We start from the raw sequence: 19,828 nt of genomic DNA, 5'->3' as shown, positions 1-19,828 counted from the left end.
GGACTAGCTATAAAAGCACTGTCCCTCAGACCCTCTGCATGTCAAATCAGAGGGGCACATGGAATCAGCAGGAATCAGAGCCCAGTGCTAGCATCATTGGGACAAAAGTACCTTTTAAGATTAAGACTACTTCATTCTTCATATACAAGGAATCCTGAAAGAGCCATCAAGCTAAATTTAACACACATACAAGAGAAACACACTGGTTATGAACACAACAAGCATACTACATAAAATTACTTTACCAAGAAAATTAGATGCTACTACTTACAGATTTAACTGCAAGCATGCAAACTTCAAAATGAGACGAAGCCATTAACAGCACTACACTAAAGTATCACTTTTTCAGTAATGCGACATGAGAACCACCTGGCCAAATTAAGTTGAAAAGTCCTAACACTGTATGTACTAATGTAATTAAGACATGTACAGGATGGGCTTTGTCAAATAACCTCTCAAGTGTAAAATCCCTAATTAAAAGCGACGTTAATAAAGTCAAGCAGTAAGGAGCGACAGGAAGTGGACAATGTCAGATTGTGGCTTATATCTCTATCACAGAGAATGGATGGACACTAGCATGAAGCTGTGAGACAAGACAGCACACTAGTTGCCTGTGAGCCCAGAAAAAACACAGATATGGACAGGAACTATACCGTAACTTACAGGTAAGCTGCGAAAGCTTCTTCTAGCAATCACTTATTTCCGATAACATATATAGCCTCGAAATTCTGAAAACGAAACAGAAAAAAGTGCCAAGTATTACAGATCTCTAATGACTACTGTGATTCACATGGCAATCACAGACACTCAAAACGAATGCTCATGTGGGGATTGTGCCCAGTGATATCAATTAATGTACAGGGTCAAAAGCAGCAGGTAGATTGCACCACTGCTCCTGCAGTGCATCATTTTACCTCCCATTCAATTTCCTTAAGACAAGGGGGCAGGTAAGAATGAGCTTCAGTCACCATCAGCAGCTCATCCATCCAGGGGAGGAGAATACATCTACACCCACCAGACCAATGATGCCTGCTGGTGGTCAGCTGTGAAGAGGACAGGCAGTCATACTACTGGAGCAGCGACACCACCACAAAGTCAAGGAGCTAGGCAGGTCTCTTCCAGCAGTTATCTTGAGTTTGGAAGCTGCATACAGGTGAGTTTGGAAGCTGCATACAGGTGAGGAAATCAGGTTGGTCATTCTTTCTGTCCTATTAACCGGCATGCTCCTTACCAAATGGCTCACCTCTCTCAAAGTGGGAAAAGGGTATGGAAGTCCAAGAAAACAAATTCGCTTTAGGGATTTTAACCTGGCAGTGAAGGAGCCCAACACCCATTCCAACATGGGTGGCACTGGTGAGACTCAGAGAATGAATCAGCTGAAGGACTAATTCTGTTTAGAGAACAGGCTTTCTGCATGCCCTGGTGCTGGAAGCAGCAAAACCCAGCCCCCAGGTGAACTAATGGGTCATTTTGGCAGGGGAAGATGGCCCACTGTACAAATCTCCCAGATGGGGATATGAGACAGACATTCTAAAATTTGCCCTGAATATTTACACACCTACCACCACACCATCCACACAAGATTTTAACAGACAGGTGGTAAACACATTTACTCACATCAGCCAGCCTAATTTCGAGGATTCCTTTAGTGGACCAAACACTTATTTTCTGTTGGACATATTCCTTGAGAAGAGGGTTTTTGGATTTGCAAGGTGATTTTGTTCTTGTGATGTTGAGTTTATTTATGGTGGTAGACCACCAGGGTGGTTTACTTTTTAATTTCTTCTGACACTTCGTTCTAGTTTCTAAATGGGTGCAGAGTTCACTAAAAGGTAAAGGGTGGTACAGTTAAGTGAATTTTGATATTTTGCAGAGTGTTAAAAAAAAAAAAAAACATTGGCATACTTGTAGCAGTCCTTAAAATTCAGTGGGGTCTCTTGCAAGTTTAAAAGGAAGGTCACAAGTTTAAGGTCAGACCTTATTCTTTGAAGAACTTACCGGTTTCAGCTGTATTTGTAAACAAATCAGGCAAAGGTCCTCTGGCAGTTTGTTTACCAGCTGCTCAATGCAGCAAATCTAAGAATGCTTAAGCGCCATACCCTACACTGGAGGCATAGGTGCCCTAGTGTATTAAAGGGTAGTTAAGCCACCAAAATATTTTAAAAACAGAGAAAATCTTCTATGGTTATCAGGGTACAAAGAAGGTGCTCCAACCATCTATTACCCGATAACCCCATGCAAAGCAACCTGTAGTTTAATTTGAGCCCTTAAGGATTCTCTGAGGCAATATATTCCCTGAAATACACGGATACACCACCACAGCTGCCGTCATGCTTAAAGATCTAAACGGCAGAACCCAGGTACAGAGGGATGATGTTTAAAGTTTTGGCAACTACGCAGACATGAATTATTTCCAAATTCAGGAGTGCGTCAAAATTTAGAAGTTATGTACTCACCATAACGTTCCATCTGAGTAGGTAGTTCATTTGTCCGCAACCTGTGGGTTACGGATCCGATATCGGATCCGAGCCGGCAACTTGTTTCAAGCTAATGGATCCGAGCTCCTATCCCCTCACTTCACCCATAATCCCCTGCTAACCCTCCATGACCTCAGATGGAGTTTGCCTCTCCATATATATCTCCAAGAAAGGATATCTAAAAACTAATAGATCCAAGAAGGTCAGGGGGAAGGAGGGGGGGATGGTTGCAGACAAATGAACTACCTACTCAGATGGAACGTTATAGTGAGTACATAACTTCTAAATCTGAAGTAGGAATGTTCATTTGTCAGCAATCTGTGGGACAGAGTCCCCAGCTACCTGCACCCTGGGTGGCCATCATGGAAGGATATTACGAAGCACCCCAGAGCCAAAGGATGCTCTCCCTCTAGAAAGCAGGTCTAGCTTGTAGTGGTTGATAAAGGTATGAGATGAAGCCCAAGTGGCTGCAGAACAAATATCATCCAAAGGAACTCTAGACTTGAAAGCCGCAGAAGTAGAAATGGAGCGAGTGGAATGAGCACTAACTCCTTCTGGTGAGGGTCTACCAGAGGCTTGATAAGCTAGCAGGATACATTGGGAAATCCAGCGAGATAAAGAGATAGCTTTCCCCAAGTTAAATTTGGCAAAGGAAACGAACAGCTGGTCGGATTGTCTATGGCCAGCCGTCCTATGGGTATAAAAACGAAGCTGCCTATGAACATCCAATGAGTGCAGCTTGTACTCACCCTTATTTTGATATTTTTAGGAAAGAAAACTGGTAAATTTATGGATTGGTTTATGTTGGTTTCTGATGCTATCTTGGGAAGAAAGGAGGGATTGATCCTGAGGTACACTCTATCATGGTGAAAAATCAGGTATGGAGGCTTTACAGAAAGAGCCTGAAGTTCCGACACTTTTCGCTGAAGTAATAGCTACAAGGAATGCTGTTTTCCATGACAAGAATTTGAGATCCACTGAAGCAGCGGGTTCAAAGGGTGGAGCAGTCAAGGCTTGAAGAACTAAAGTAAGATCCCATGGGGGTACGGCTTCTTTTACAGGAGGTCTAAGTAAAAAGGCACCCTTGAGAGAGGTTTTACACAATTTGGCTGACATCAAGGGTTGTGTATCATGTCCCACATGATAATGAGAAATGGCTGCCAATTGCACTTTGACAGTTGAACAACTAGCACCTTCTTGAAAGAGTTCAGTTAGGAAGTCTAAAATGGATGGAAGAGGAACCGTAAAGGGATCTAGATCGCGGCGCTCCGCCCAGATGGAAAAACGTTTCCATTTGCTGTGATATGCCTTCCTGGTGGAGGGCTTATGTGCTGCCACGAGGATGGCTTTGACTGGTGAACTGGAGCAACCAAGCTGTCAGTTTCAGATTGTCCAGGTTTGGAGTTGGCAAGTCCAATGGATGGGAGATGAGATACGGAATGGGATCTAGAATCCAAGGGTGATTCACAAGGTGAGACCACAGGTAAGGGAACCAAATTTGTCGAGGCCAGAATGGGGCAAGGAGAATCATCTTGCTCCCCAACCGTGAGGCTTTCTGTAAGAATTGTATCATCATTGGAAGAGGAGGATAGGCATAGAGTAGACCGGGTGGCCAAGCATGCACCAGAGCCTTGAGATTCCCCTGGTGGGGGATTAAAGATTGATGGAGATGCAAAAGCAGCAGGGTTGCCCCCATGTTGTGCATATCTGCTTTGCTACTAGAGGATTGAGAGACCACTTAAGAAGGGTGGTCCTCCCGGAACAATCAGAAAGCGGTTGGTGGAGATCGCCCATTCCCACACTCTCATGGCTTCACGGCAAAGAGGAGAAGATCTGGTTCCCCCGTTTGTTGACATACCAGACTACTGACATGTTGTCCGAGTGAATTGCAATCGTTCCTGCGGGGAGGAAGCTCTGAAGTGCTTGGAACGCCAACAGCACCGCTCTCATCTCCAGAACGTTGATATGCAGGGAGGTCTCTGTACCGTTCCACGTGCCTTGGACTGTCCTGCCCGAGTAATGCACCCCCCACCAGAGGCGGGAAGCGTCCATGGTCATCGTGGCGATAGGGGGAGAGGTGCAGAAGGGACGGCCCGTATGGAAGTTTGATGCTTGGAGCCACCATAGTAGCGCCCTTCTGCAAGCCTTGCTGATAGCAATGGGATGGTGGAGAGGAAGGGATAGGAAGGACCATTGCACTAACAGAGTCCATTGCAGGACTCGCATGTTCAAACGGGCGCATGGAAGGAGTGTAATCGCTGCTGCCATGGAGCCTAGTGCCCTCAGGATCAATTCTGCTGGTGAAGCCTCTGAATGAAGGATAGCCCGCACATGAAGTTGAAGATTCCTGATTCTCTCGGCAGTTAGGAAGGCTCGCAAATCTCTGGTGTTTATTCTGGCACCTATAAATTCTATGATCTGTGTTGGAGCCAGTAGGGATTTGCCGACATTGATAGTAATGCCTAGTTGTGGGGCTAGATAGAGAAAGAAGTCTCTGGCTGAGCAAAGTAGATGCCTTGTTGGTGCGGTCAGGAGCCAGTCGTCCAGGTACGGGAAGAACTGAATTCCCTGGAGTCTCAGATGGGCCGCAATCACTGCTAACACTTTGAACACCCGGGGGGCTGTGGTGAGGCCAAAGGGAAGGACCCTGAACTGGTAGTGACTGGCTCGCAGCTGGAAGCGAAGGAACCTCCTGGATCGTTTGTCCATTAAGATGTGGTAATACGCATCCTTGAGGTCTATAGAGCACATCCAATCATTCTCCCTCAGAAGGGGGAGGATAGATTTCTTAGCAGCTGCTGTATTTCTGCAGCCTCCCTGTGATCTGGTGAAGGTTCTTGGATTGGGGGACATGGAGAATTGGTATTTTGTACCCTCTGGATATGATGCGAAGCACCCAGCGGTCTGTTGTGATGGACTCCCATGCCACTAGATGCTTCGAAAAATGCCTCCAGAGTGGAGCAGCCGAGCAACCCCTCAGGGCTGCTGCGCGGGCCGTTCAGAGAAAGGTTCTCTGGACCCGAAATCTCGGAGCCCCCCTCTGCCCCTAGGGCGACGTCCTCCCTGTCCACCTCTGCCACGGTAGGACTGGTTGTCCGGAGCTGGTTGGGAATGTTGTGATTTTCGGAACCACATCTTCTTCTGACCCTTTTGGTTCCTTGAAAAGAACCGCTGGGGAGCAGAGAAGCGGACTCTGACGGCAGACAAAATCTTCCTGTCCTTCTCGCTCTGGACAAGCGTCTCTAACTGTTTTGCCAAAAAGGGCACAACCATCAAAGGGGGCGTTCGCGAAGGAAGCTTTAAAGGGCTCCGTAAAGTCACAATGACGGAGCCAGGCCTGACGTCTCATGACTAGGCCTGCTCCGCTGGCCCTAGCGGCTCCCTCTGTGGCATGGGACAATAGCCGCATAGAGGTGCTTGAAATAGATCTCAGAGTGGCCATTCGGGTGGAGTACAATTGTTTATCCTCCTCAGACATGGACTCAAGGGGGGGATGCAGCATATTCTTTGATAAGATCCCACTGCATCCTGATGACGTGTGCCATATAGTTCAGAGACCTTACTGAGAAGGTCGCTGAACTAAAGACTCGCTTCCCTAAGCGATCCATCAAACAGGACACTTTGCTCTGTGGATGGACTGAGGGACTCTCCTGAGCCAATTCCCTCTTTGTGGCTGCCGCCGTCAACATGGCATCTACAGGGGGGCCCTTTCTAATGTGACCGGTCTGAGGGGGGGCTAAGAATCCTATCCGGTCGCTTGGGTATTGGCTCCACGGTGTCCGGATCCTTCCATGCCCTGGTGGTAATAAGGTCCACCAGGGGATCGGCTGGAGGGGACACCCAGGAGGTAGACTGGCCTGCCTCGAATGCCTCCAGAAACACGGGCTCATCAGAGGAAGACTTGGGGGCAGACCACCCACCTCTGATTCTCAGCATCTCCATGATGTCTCCAAAGGAGACATCCTCAGGGGTTGAGATCTTGGGGAGCCTTCCCCTTCCTCCAAGTCAGTGTCCTCTGTTAAGGACTCAGGGGAGCCAACGTGCTGCTTGCGGGGAGCTTCCTCGGGGGGACTGTCCGAGGAGGCCTCGCCAGCAACATCTTGTTCCAATGGAACTATCTGTGACATCGAAGCAGGCTGTCCCTTTGGCCGGGTGATGGAAGCCTGGCCCAGCAGAGAGGGAGTGCAGGGAGGAGTCGATGCAAGGACCGGGGGTCCGGATGCTCTCAAAAGAGCCCTCTCCACAACATCAAATGCAGAGGGAGAGCCACTCTCTAATGGATCCAAAAGTCTGCTCCCACTCGGATCCGATGAAGGGATCAGAGCTGGCGCCGAGACCGTCGGATCAGAGGGACCAGTGTGCTCAGACCTGGACGGAGCCGAAAGCACACAATCCCCCCGGATCCGAAGCTCGGACCACGGCTCCGAGAGGTCGGATCCGACAGACTCGAGGGTAGGGTAGGATCTGAAGTACCAAGTACTGTCGGCGCCGACCCACCCCTGGCTCCAAGGCTGCTCGGCTCCGAGCACTCCGAACCCGGGTAGCGGGTCGGAGAAGGAAAAATTGGGTGGAAAAAAGGTGTCGAGCTCCCCTGAAGGGGAGGCAAGAGCACTCCCATCTGCAGCTGGGCCTGGATGAACCTTCGCATCATCCGGTCCAAGTCTGCATCAGATAAACAATGTGGATCTCGAAGAGGCCACAGAGGCAGGCCTGGAATGCCGCCTCGATGACCTAGACTGAGATCAGGTCTCCTCCTCCTTGGGCCCCGGGGAGAAAGAAGGGGATCGAAGCAGAGGAGGAGACGACCTAGAAGCAATGGAGGGAGAAGCCTGCTTAGCTGGCGGGGCCGAAAAATACAGTTTTGTACCTACCATAAATGTAGATGTCCGATAGACATGCAACTGCAGTAATAACATGTGGGTTGTCCTGCCTCAGGCAGCCCTCGGTCGGCCGGATTCCAAAGTCTGGGTCCGACGTCGGCTGATGTCGCACTTCTCTCCGACGTCAGAGCGGCTGGAGTATATAAGCATCAGCCGACGCCATTTTCTTCAATGTTTCTTGCCCCAGATGCCAGGTGCCCTCCAAGGAAGGCTGTAATCAAATTGGAAGACAAAAACAGGATTCCAAACAAATACATGAGCAATAAAACAAATACACCATAACAGATATCCCCAGCTAAGAGTAAGGGGGATAGGAGTGGACCCTAGGCATAGAGGGGTATGGAGGGAGGGAAACCCGACTGCAGTTGCATGTCTATCGGACATCTACATTTATGGTAGGTACAAAACTGTACTATGTCCTTCAAGAATGCAACTGCAGTCATAACATGTGGGTAGAATACCATAGCTTAGCTGGGGGAGGAGGTATGCTCTAGGAAAGAGATGGTGTGGCAATCAAACCCTGCAGGACTGCCGAAGCAAAGCCTGCTCTGGATCTGGAATATAGAGGGAGATTGTAGTGTTTGGAGAATGTATGCACGGAGCTCCATGTAGCAGCTTCTAGAATGTCCTTTGTAGGCACCCCTCTTAAAAATGCTGTAGAGGTGGCTGTAGCTCTGGTGGAATGTGGTCTTACATAGGCTGGAACAGTCTATCCATGAAAGGAACAACAGAATCTGATGCAATGTCCAATCCATTTAGAAATAGTCCGTTTTGAAATTGCTTTTCCTTGGACTGCAGGAGCGTAAGCTACAAAGAGCTGTTCAGACTTCCTACTGGCCTTGGTTCTGTCCAGGTAGTATCGAAGTTGTCTATGAATGTCCAAGGTATGCAAAAGTCTTTCCCCCTTATTCTCAGGATTGGGGAAGAAAGCAGGCAGATGAATGGCTTTATTTAGAGAAACCCTAGATACCACCTTTGGCATAAAGGTAGGGTTGGTCCTTAATGAAACCCTGTCTTTGTGGAAAATAATAAAGGGTGGTATTGCCATTAGGGCCTGTAGCTCCGAAACCCTTCTTGCTGAGGTAATTGCCAACAGGAAAGCTGTTTTCCATGAGAGAAATTGCAAGTTAACTGAAGCTGCTGGCTCAAAAGGAGGTAGAGTCAGTTTTTCTAAGACTAAATTGAGGTCCCAGGCTGGCACTGGGGCCTTTCTTGGTGGCTTAATGTTCTTGATTCCCCTGAGGAATTGTCTTACTAAGGGGTGAGAGAAAACAGGAGGATCAGTGTTGTATCTAGCTGAAATAGCAGATGCATGTATCTTTATTGAGGAATATGAGTGGCCGCTCTGTAACATATCTGCCAAATATTCCAAGATAAGTGGGATGTTCAGTAATGATGCATCATGTCCTTTGTTGGTATTCCAATTGCTGAATCTTTTCCACTTTGCTAAGTAGACCTTTCTGGTGGATGGTCTTCGAGTCTCTGTTAGTATCCGCTGAACTTCCTTGGAGAGAGATAAGCTGAAGTTATTTATGGGATCTCCCAGGCTGTTAGCTGCAGTGTCTGAAGGTTTGGATGCAGTGTTTCGAAATTGTGTTGAGTCAAAAGTAGAGGCCACTGAGGGAGGGTCCACCTCCTGGTGTGACGTATGCTCCGTAGTAGTGGGTACCAGTGTTGTCTTGGCCAATCCGGAGCTATTATGATTCCCTTGGGCTTCTCTGCTTTGATCTTTAGTAATACTGAGGTCATCAGTGGCAGAGGTGGGAATGCATAGATTGCTAGGGAGTTCCAGTTGAATGAAAGGGCATCTATTTTCCAAGCCTTTGGGTGGTATGTCCTTGTGCAAAATTTTGGTAGAAGATGATTGAGGCGAGAGGCAAATAGGTCCACTTCTGGCTTGCCCCATGTCGAAGTGAGTTGTCTGAAAGCCTTCGGATGTAACCTCCACTCGTGTGGATCTGTGAAATTCCTGCTTAGGCTGTCCGCCAACACATTGTCTTTTCCTGGAACAAACTGGGATTGTAACTGGATGTTTAGACTCCGTGATTTCTCCCAAAGCTGCATTGCCAGTCTGCAAAGGGGGTAAGAGTGGGTGCCCCCCTGCTTGTTTATGTACCACATCACAGTGGTGTTGTCTGTCCGTATCATTAAGTGGCCTTGCTGGAGTTGGTTTTGAAAAACCTCGATAGCATGCATAACTGCCAGCATTTCCTTTTGGTTTATATGCAGATGTGTTTCCTTTGGAGACCATGGTCCTTGTATACACCTGCCTTCCATGTGCGCCCCCATCCAAGGTCTGAGGCATCTGTAGTCATGGTCTGTGTTATCTGTGGTTTTTTGAATGACATACCTGTGTTTTCCTGGCTCACCGAGGCCCACCATAGGAATTCCTTTTGTAGGCATGGAATGAGTGGTATGATGGTCTCCAAGTTGTTGCTGTGTTGAGACCAAATGCTTTTTAGGTACCATTGAAGCTTTCTCATGTGTAGTTTTGCTAATGGAACCAGTAGAATGCAGGATGCCATATAACCCAGGGCCTGTAGGAACCTCCTTGCAGTCATCTGGGTGAGTTTTGCTAAACCTTTGAAGTATTGAGTTAACTTCTCTTGCTTGTCTTCTGTCAGGTAAGCCATCTGAGAGGCTGTGTCTAGTTTGGCTCCTAAGAAGATTATTTGCTGGGATGGCTGCAGTCTTGACTTTTGGAAGTTGACTGTGTATCCCAGAGCTTGAAGTAATCGTATGACATAATCCAGGTTTTTTGTCAACATCAATTTGTCGTCCGCTTGTATGAGGCAGTCGTCCAGGTACGGGTAAATTTGTATACCCTGGAGCCTGCAATGTGCAATTACTGAAGCCAGGCATTTTGTAAACACTCTGGGCGCAGTAGATAAGCCAAATGGCAATGCTGAGAATTGATAATGCTCTGGCCCTGCAAGAAATCTGAGGTATCTTCTGCAGCTGTGTCTGATAGGGACATGCGGGTATGCCTCCTTGAGGTCCAGAGTAATCAGCCACGACTCCTTGCCCAGCATGGGAAGGAGTTGCTGTAGAGTCAGCATTTTGAACTTTGGTACTGTGAGAAAGGTGTTTAATGTGGACAAGTCCAGTATTGGTCTCCATTGAGATTCTTTGCTTGGAACAAGGAACAGTCTTGAGTAAAACCCCTGTTCTTGTTGTGGAACTCTTTCTATTGCTTTCATTCGAGTCAGCAGAGTGATTTGCTTGATAGCCTCTGCCCTTTGATGTTGTGGTAGATTTGGCATGCCTTGTTTTCTTGGTAAGGTATGAAAATGAAACCTGTACCCTCTGTCTATAATGTCCAAAATCCATTTGTCCTTTGTCAGTCTGTGCCAGTTTTTTGCAAACAGAGAATTTCCCGCCCAAGGGAGCTTCTAGTTGTTCCCTGGTAGGCGGTAGTAAAGGAAAGTCATTGAGTTTGTGGTTGTTGGGCAGGTGAAACCCCTGCATCACTTCTTTGGTTTCCTGGCTGCCATTGTCGTTCCCTGTAAGGGCCTCTGTATTGGCCTCTTCCTCGACCACGTCTGTTCTCACCCCTTTGAAACTTTTCTGGGTTAGGAAAAGACCAGTTTTTTGAAGGCCAATTCCTACTGAATCTGGGGGGTTGAATCTGGAGGAAATCCTTCACAGTTTGAACTGATTTTGCTTTTTCTTCGATGGTCTTTAACACATCCTTAGCATTTGCACCAAAAAGCTTGTTCTTTTCCAAAGGTGCATCCAGAAGTTTTGCTTTTACATGATCTGGTAGAGGTTGATCTTTTAACCAAGCATGTCTACACATCACTGCCCCTGTCATAGCTGCCCTACATGAAGCTTCCAGTGCATCATATCCACACTGCAGAAGTGATTGCTTACTTGCTGAGTGTTATGTACAGCTTCCTGCAAAGTCTTCCTGTCTAAAGGATCAGGAGAAGCTAATGTTTTTTGTAAATCTTCTAAGAGATAATCCTGATATTGGAACATATGAAAAAGGCAATTTAAAGCTCTCATAGATAAGGTAGTGGATGTGTAAACCTTTTTACCCCTATCTCTCTAATGACCTTGTTTCCCTGTTGGAGGGAAAAGGATTTTTTGAGGTGGAGGCTGAAACTCCTTTAGGCCCCTGTGAAATAGTTTCCAAATCAGCAGTATGGGCCCTGAATAAATGGCAATGAGTTTCTGGAACCCTGTAATACCCGTCAGGCTTGGCTGGAGCAGGAGGAAGAGAATCAGGGGTAGCGCTAGAATCAGAATACAAATCATCCAGAACATCAAGGACAGGAGGAATAGCTAAGGGCCTGTGCTGAGGCTTCTTAAGGAAAGTCCTAAGGCGTTTCCTAGAATCAGAATATTCCTGACCCTGCCACTTGAAATGTTCCCTCATGGTGTGCAGAACTTCCCCAAAAGAAATATCCTCAGGAGGGGAGGCCAAAGGTATGGAATCTTCTGCATCCGAGTCCTCATAGGTCTGGAAGAGCTCTTCCTGGCTATCAGAGTGGACAGAGCCCTCAGAGTCTTCATCTGAAGGAGAAGAGTCAGAGGGGTTCAACCCGGGGCCTTTTATCAGGAGGAGGAGGCTGGGATGCCCTCTCAGGATGGGCCTGTGAACCTCTAATCATGGAAATTACATCAGCAGCCATGGACATAATTTGCGTCTCCGGAGTCGGCTGAGGTAAGGATTTGGAAGTAATATGCTTAGTTTTGCTGGCTGCCTTAGCCCTAGTGTAGGCCTTAATAGACATGGCCATAGGAGGCCTGGCAGCTCCACGTGCAGGAGTGACCTTGTCTACAGCAATGGTCTCGGGCATTTCCTCGGTTTCGGTATCCGGAGGAAGGTCTATAACTGGTGTCGGAGTAATGTCGAGTCGTCAGTAATGCGGTGTCTTCGGTTTGGAGCGGTGGATCGACCGTCTCAGAGGGAACCGGAGCACTCGCGCTAGGTTTTGGCGTGGAGTCGGTGGTAGACGCGGGCCGAGGATGTCGGTCCCGGTCTTTTCGCTTTTTGGGAGTTTGCGATGTCGGAAGATCCGACGGCATGGTGTAAGCAAATTTATCGCCAAAAAAATCTTCAGCGAACTCCGCCCGGCGCCTGATAGTGCACTTGTTAAAGCGAGCACAGGCTACACAGGCCGAGACGTCATGGTCTGGGCCCAGGCAAGGGAGGCAGTAAGAGTGGAAATCCTTATGAGGTATTTGTTTACCACAAAAAAGACAATTGTTAACTTTTTCAGTAATTTCTGACATCGGCTGAGGCAAGAAAAGGTCCCCAACGGGGTACTTAGCTTTTTTGATGACTTCGGTATCGTAGAATACAGGAGCTGACCGACACTTGCGAACTGCTTCTGCTTCGGGCACCGCGCGGCAAGAAAGACTGAAGAAAATGGCGTCGGCTGATGCTTATATACTCCAGCCGCTCTGACGGAGAGAAGTGTGACATCAGCCGACGTCGGACCCAGACTTTGGAATCCGGCCGACCGAGGGCTGCCTGAGGCAGGACAATCCACATGTTATGACTGCAGTTGCATTCTTGAAGGACATCGGAGGTCTCGCCCGCCGCTTGTGGTGCTTCTCCCTCCGTTTCTCCCTCCTGGCCTCCCTGTCCTCCGACACGTTAGCGGGAGTTTGAGTCCCAGTCGGAAGCAGGGGGGCAGGAGTGGCAACCATCATAGGCTGTGATGGAGCCACAGAAGTAGCAGAGGTAGCGGAGGCCGAAGCTGAATCCGGGGGTAGAAGTCCCGCCAGGACCAACTTCAACCTCCGTTCTTTCAGTGCCCTGGGGTTGAACGCTGCACAGATAGGACAGCCCGAGGTGAGGTGTTCAACCCCAAGGCACCGAATGCACAGAGTGTGGCCATCAGCCGGGGGAGAGCTTATGGCCACACTCGGTACATTAAGAAAATATGGCCTTTGGGGCCTCAGCCATTCCCTTTTTTTTTTTTTTTTTTTTTTTTTTAACTAAAAGGAATAAAACTAGAATAAAACTACACACACAGGCCCCAAAAGACACTCAACACACACTCACACACTAGCGACCAGCGAAGGGAGGGTATTAATTAAAAATATAGGGAACCTAACTCATACACACTTTAAAAGTATTAATGTAAAATAAAAATTTAAATTCTGACGAAAAATGTAGAAAAAAAGGTAACTTTTTTCACTTATCTACGGAGCTCTGAAGAGGATCCAGCCATCACAAGCGCGACAAACTAGATCTGGGGTCATGGAGGGTTAGCAGGGGATTATGGGTGAAGGGAGGGGCTAGGAGCTCGGATACATTAGCTTGAAACAAGTTGCCGGCTCGGATCCGATATCGGATCCGTAACCCACAGGTTGCTGACAAATGAACATTCCTACTTCAGATGTATTGTTTTCTCGCATTAGCAACCTCCTTAATATGATGCTTTGTGGACCAATACATTTAGTCAGACTGAATACCCTCAACTGGACTTCCTTTTCAGGTCTTTGGTAGCACCAAAGGCTATAGCCTGTGATGTGGAAGTCTTGGAACAAGAGATATAGGCTAACCATAGCAAAAACTAGCAGGGATGGCAAAGCATCTCTATCCACACAGACATACCAGATACCACAAGAATGTTGCGTCTTTCGGCTTTTCCTGGTTAGGGGTCGCCACAGCGGAACTCCGGTCCACTAATGATTGGCAGTAGATTTTTACGTGCCAAGTTGCCAGCTCTGAAGCACAGCCTTCAACGAAGGTACGCCCATTCACACATGTCTCCACACAGAAGACGCTCTAGCCGAGAATCGAACAGGATGTCTTACTGGGAGGCGACAACGCTACCGCAGCACCACCACCGCAGCCCAGATCCCACAAGAATCCATCTATTTAACTTATTACATCGGAGTGAAGCCTCCAGGAGAATCTGCAGTTAACTCTTACTGTAGGAGTCAAATATTGCTTGTTCATAGTTTGCATCAATAATTCTAAACCCATGCTATGTACAAGTTTTAAAAGAGTTCTTCTTAAAGCTTACACAATGGCAAACTCAATTGCATTAATAGTATCTGACCTATGTCTATAGTGCAGTAAAGAGATACTGACTGTTTTTATAATATTAATTTATATAGAGCGTGTGGGTTTCCTCTGGGTGCTCTGGTTTCCTCCCACGTCTCAAAGGGATGTGCATGGAACGTTTCTCCCTGGGCCTCCGCTGAAAATTGGCTTTGTTCCAAGTCGGCCTTAACCGGTAAACAAATGTCAAATAAAAACAGATGAAATATTTATATTTCAACAACCAAATAGACAGAATTCCTTAGCCTCACATGAAAGCCTCAGCTAGATGAATAAAATGCTACAAACCGTAGGCGTGTAACTCGAATGGTTGCTGAAATATAAGTTGTTTGCAAAATATTACAAACAAAAATTATTGTTTGTGACTTATAAAATTAAAATTCAAGATCTGTAAACTACTACCACTATAGTTTGTGCTGAAAGATGTGCCATTTATACTTGCTTCATAACCATTATAGTTCCAAAGATATAAACATCTGTTTGAAACATGAGGACAATCTGATTCTGTCAAAAGGCTTAGGGTCCACTCCTTGGAAGTTACAGTGCAAACTTCTGGAAGTTGCAGTGCAAACTTCCTGAACTCCACTGGGGTGGACGAGTTAACAAATTAGCTTTTTTGTACCTAGGCAGAGGACGACTCTACAAAAAAAGACCAGTCTCTTACCTGGTTTGCAACATGCATGGAAGGCTCTGGAATGTCTCTTCGCAGATCCCTCAGGGTTGTGTCTCAGGTCATTCCTGCATGTACCTCCATCTTATCTATAAAAACCAAAAAGAATGCACATTTTAAACAAGGAACTATCACTCACTCAATGTGTTTAGCTATAAAAAAAAAAAATTAGTGTCCCTTAGACCCTCTGCATGTAAAATTAGAGGGGCACAAGGAATCAGCAGGAGTCAGAGCCCAGTGCTGGCATCATCAGGACAAAAATAAAACCTCTTCAAGCATCTTTTAATTACTCAGGCTACTATATACTTTATATCTGGTGAATACTGAAAAAGCTGTCAAGCTAAGAATTCCATATATTACACAGGAATGGTTATGGATATAGCAAGCAGATCACATAAATGACTGACCCAAAATTTATACCATTACATATGAAAACTTCATGAGCACCCCATGAAAAGGTTGATTTTCATTTCTCCAAGTCTTTTGGGTTTCTAATATCAATACAATTAAAATTTGTGAAATTAGTACTGTTTCAATCGATGTTAGCTACAGATCTCTTCGCAGCACCTACAACATGCCCGGAATTGACTCAGCCTGCAATTCATACGAAGTTGCATGCATCTATAGCAAATCTAAATAAGCCTGTAAATTCTTTGAGACCCACTGTTCCTACCACTACTGGAATGTCTGGGTATCCTACATCGCCCCTGTTTCTGCCTGCAAATCTTGGTACTTTATGACTGTTTCACTGTATAAAAAGAGCATAATTACTGGGTGTAGCAATTTCAATCAATGCTACTTTTACCTTCTTTTCAAGGACTACTATAAATGGCTTTTGCGTCTAGTTTTTCAACTTTTGGCAAGGGGTGATCCTATTTGATAGCTCTCTCTAATACTTTGTGGCTCATTCTTCCAATGCTTCTTGGCTACTTCAGTACTATAATGTCTACACAATCCCCAATGCAACAGTATTGCCACATTATGCTTTAGGTATACAGGTAGTCTGCCATTCGTACAAATCACACCCAGCAACAAGTTGTGTAACTTGCATTTGTCCCACAAACTCAATGGACTTTGTAAATCAATATATATGTAGTCCACTATCCTGGGCCAATATTAACCTTTCATTTTTTGGTTTAAATTCACCTTTCCTTAACCACTCCTGTGTTGGATCCTGAAAGATAGGAGGATATTTTAGAAATTGTCTGTACTTCCAACTATATTTATGCCTTTTCCACATTTCTTGCCTTCTCATATTTTCTTATTTTTTGGCACATTCAGTTGCTGCCTGATTTCTGTCCACTTCTGGTTCGGTTTCCATTCCTGCTTGATACAGATATGCTTCTGCTAAACTAAGCAAGGAAGTCATCTTAGACTTTCTCTCACAGGTTTCATAGGATTCATAGGTTAATACTAAGCTAACTACCCTTGCAAGCCATTTCAAGCCTAGCCAATTATCGCTTGTGAGACTCAAACCCTGCACCTTGTGTTTCTAAGACAAACACCTTAACCATTAGGCCACCATCTCAAAACTTTCACCAAGTTTTGATCTGAAGTTAGCAGATATAGGCAGTCTTATGGATTGCAGATCTATACATGTAATGAAATTCAAAGAGGCCCATACCGGTTTCAGAACGAGGAATATATAATCTTGGTATACACCAATTTTCATATATCATTTGATAAGTGTGAAGATTTTTTTCTGGTTTTCCAGTCCAGCTTATCCAGTATCTTTTGGGGCCGGTAAAATCACCCTAAAACCGTTTGCAACATGAAGAAAAATTGGCTTATAACTTAATTTTGTTCCGAGAGGTCAGGGCTGTTATCAGTATTCCTTACTGAGTTTTGTTAGCATTTGTTCATGTGTTACTGTTAATCAATTCCCCAAATATCTTCCCTCCCCCTCTCAAGTTCATTTATCATTTTTCTGCCCCAGACTGATATTTTCTTTAGGCTGCAGCTTTCCTACTTTAAATGCTATTAACTCATTCCCTCCACTAGAGCTCAGGAAGTTTGTGTTGCAACTTCCAATGGGCAGAGCCTATTCTTTTTGATAAGATATGAACATTTGTTTGAAATTGATCCTAACAGTGTTGAAGGTTCATTACAGTGGACCTTCATTCACCGAACCAAACACAGCAAATGTTCACATCAGTGAAAATTCAATACAATGAATGACTTACCCAAGGATAGGAAAGAGGTGCCCAGCATTGACTGTTGCACAAAGCACAGTACTTTGAAGCCATCCAAAAGGGCTGCAGTATATTATCCATCATTTTCTTGTTGTGTGGCATAGAGAACCACCTAGACAAATTAGGTTGCGAATTATTTTCAAAACATTATGTGCTAATGCAATTACATGGTGGACACAGGACAGGCTCCAACAAAAATCGCTCAAAAGCAAAATCCCTCATCAGAAATGGCAGCAAAAGTCAGGCAGTACTGAGAAATGGGATTCAGACCATGCCAGTTAGGCATCATTAGTGTCCCTTAACAAATAATCACCTCAAAATTCTGAAAGTAAAATCGCAACAGCTGAGCAAGGCATAGAAAAAAAAGTGCCAGCGTTGCATTTCATAGTTACTATCGCTCGATTCTTCGTAAGCCACCTCAGGCAGTTAATATGAATGCCCATGTAGGGGATAAGGTCTTGTATTACCTGATGCAGGTGGTCAAAACAAATGGGAATATGCCAACACAGCTAATTTCATTCTACAGACTTTTGTTTTGCATAATTCTCACCACTGTCCTTGCAGACCCATAAAGCCACCAATGTGGCTACTTAGCATCCATTCACCTTCCTTTACAAAACTAGGTGCCAGGCAAGGAAATGTGACCCAGCAGCCAAGCAAGCTCATCCAGGAAGGAAGCAACCCCTCACCAGTATGTCACTGGTCTGGTGGGTAGAGGCCAGGCAGATAAGTACCACTGAAACAGTGTACCACAGAGTCAGGGAGCTAAGTAGGTCCATTCCCCAATCTGGCAGTAATCCAAGTCTACAAGCTGACCACAGTGGAGGCCGAACTTACTGTCGTGACTGGCACACTTCTTACCACTGTGCTCATATCTTAAAATGGATAACTAACCTGGGAAGCCCCAGGAAAAAAATTAAGGCTTTTACCCTGGCATGGATGCAGCCCAGCACCCATAACATTAGTGGCACTGGTGAGCTCCACAGTCCTGGCAATGAAATCAGCGTTAAAAACACTGCAACAGAGAAAAAAAATCCATGGATATGGTAAGAAAGTCTTATGGGTCACTGTTTAGACCTGTGGATCATCTGCCTAATGAGGGCAGAGTAAAGCAATCCTTGAATCCAATGCCCCCTTTGGCATGCATCTTTCCAGACATCTGCAGCAACTGGAATGCCCACAAAGATGTCTTACTAAAAAGGATACAAGGCCTAAACAACATGCCCTACACAGACTAACTTAAAGCCAGTAACGGTCTTTTGTGTCCTACAAACTGAGGGGACCTTTGTCTGGCATTCAAGCCATCCTCCAACCAGTTTACTGATGTATTTAGTCAGATGTCATGAGAAATGCTCTGTGTAGAGATGTTGCAGAAGAGGTTTCAGAACTGTTTAGAGAAACATGTACATCTCGCATAGGATACCACTACTAGGAAACATTCCCCACCCACCTACAAAAAAGTTCACCGCTCTCCATTTTCAAGCGCAGCTTAGATCTGTGGATAGGAAACAGAAAATGTCCCCCGGGAACATACCCTATACTAATGGATGGAGGCAGCTCCTAAACGCTTTCAACCATGCAGGAGTGATCACAGTTATTCTCATAAGGAGTAGTACAGAATTACAGACCACAGATGGTTAAGGCCAGTCTAAATGGGCTAAGTTATTTTGAGCACAAAAAGGGAAATTGGCTTGGCTTAAAATGGCCCACAAGGGCAGTCAACCTAGTAATTGTTTATGAACTGTGATATGAATGGTTGTCAGCCAGTGAAAAAAGTGTAGAAAGTCATGCGTAGCCGACAGGCAGCCTAATAAAAAGTACAGTTTTGTACCTACCATAAATGTAGAGGTTACAGTGCTAATACAGCTGCAGTCATAACAGATGGGTTCTCCTGCCGTCAGGCGGGTCCTCGGTCGGCCGAATTCCAAAGTCTAGGTCCGGCGTTGGGTTGTCGTTGCTTCTTCCCTGACGTCAGTGCGACAGGGGTATAAAGGAACCAGCCGACGCCATTTTCTTCAGTTTTTAAGGCAATACATAAATTTGTGCAATAAAGCAGTGCAATATAATCAAAATACAGTAAATGCAAGCAAATACACCATAAATGAATACTTCAATCAGGTTGTATGAGGATGTGTTAGCCTATAGGCCTGTCCCAAGAGGGGAAGTAGGGAGGGAAACCTGGACTGCAGCTGTATTAGCACTCGAACATCTACATTTATGGTAGGTACAAAACTGTACTATGTTCATCGTGCATACAGCTGCAGTCATAACAGATGGGTAGAATCCCAAAGCTAAGAAAGGGGTGGTAGGCACTAGGTGGAACTAGGAGGAGCCAGGATACCCTGCAAGACTGCAGTGGCAAAGCCTGCTCTAGTTTTGGGAGTATAATGGTAAGTGGTAGTGCTTGGAGAAGATATGCACAGAACTCCCAATTGGCTGCTTCCAAAATATCTTTGGTAGGAACTCCTCTGAGGAAAGCTGCAGAGGTAGCTGTGGCCCTTGTGGAGTGAGATCCGATGCCTGTAGGTACAGTTTTGCCATGAAAAGAATAGCAAAAGCGTATGCAGTGGGCTATCCATTTT

The 19,828-nt window shown here is 45.8% G+C and overlaps 1 long non-coding RNA gene and 1 other non-coding gene across 4 annotated transcripts in view; both read right to left on the bottom strand.

Annotated features, from left to right (window-relative positions):
- The window catches only part of LOC122791606, a 127,683-nt gene that overhangs the window by 59,173 nt on the left and 48,682 nt on the right, over window positions 1-19,828 (bottom strand). For all 3 annotated transcript variants that reach the window (XR_006363174.1, XR_006363176.1, XR_006363175.1), the window contains one exon: window positions 15,049-15,143. This is a non-coding gene — a long non-coding RNA (uncharacterized LOC122791606). The remainder of the gene's footprint in view (window positions 1-15,048; window positions 15,144-19,828) is intronic.
- On the bottom strand, window positions 19-105 carry LOC122791874. Its single transcript, XR_006363230.1, has one exon. It is a non-coding gene; the product is annotated as a small nucleolar RNA SNORD88 (small nucleolar RNA).

Source organism: Protopterus annectens, chromosome 17.part0 (genome assembly GCF_019279795.1).
Source record: "Protopterus annectens isolate FY-2018-M chromosome 17.part0, PAN1.0, whole genome shotgun sequence".
Lineage (NCBI taxonomy): Eukaryota > Metazoa > Chordata > Ceratodontiformes > Protopteridae > Protopterus > Protopterus annectens.
Note: the sequence above shows the minus strand (reverse complement) of the source record. Positions and strands in the feature narration are given on the sequence as shown.